Source organism: Penaeus monodon, chromosome 27 (assembly GCF_015228065.2).
Source record: "Penaeus monodon isolate SGIC_2016 chromosome 27, NSTDA_Pmon_1, whole genome shotgun sequence".
In the NCBI taxonomy this organism is placed as follows: Eukaryota; Metazoa; Arthropoda; class Malacostraca; order Decapoda; family Penaeidae; genus Penaeus; species Penaeus monodon.
In genome coordinates this window covers 26,007,610-26,007,917 of record NC_051412.1, presented here as the reverse complement: position 1 = coordinate 26,007,917, position 308 = coordinate 26,007,610, and positions in this window count along the sequence as shown.

The following is a 308-nucleotide window of genomic DNA, read 5'->3' as shown; positions in this document are numbered from 1 at the left end:
CAAGTGTGAACTCAACTGAACCGCGTGCAACCGCGTGCATTTCTCTCCTTCAGCGTATTATTGCAAACATCCTGCTCAGATCACGTGACACGCACATGTTCCGACAGGTCATGCTCGTCCATAACAACAGATGACGAGAACGAGAATGACAAGACAAACAAAGTTACAATTCCTCCTCACGCTCACAGGAGAAGAGAGCTGCTACTATTAAAAAGCATATTTTCTTCGTTTGTCGTCAGCTGACTTTTCATTCAGGTCTTGTTGCTTCCAATGAAACCTTTTTGCGAAGCTCTCACGCGATGGCGGGC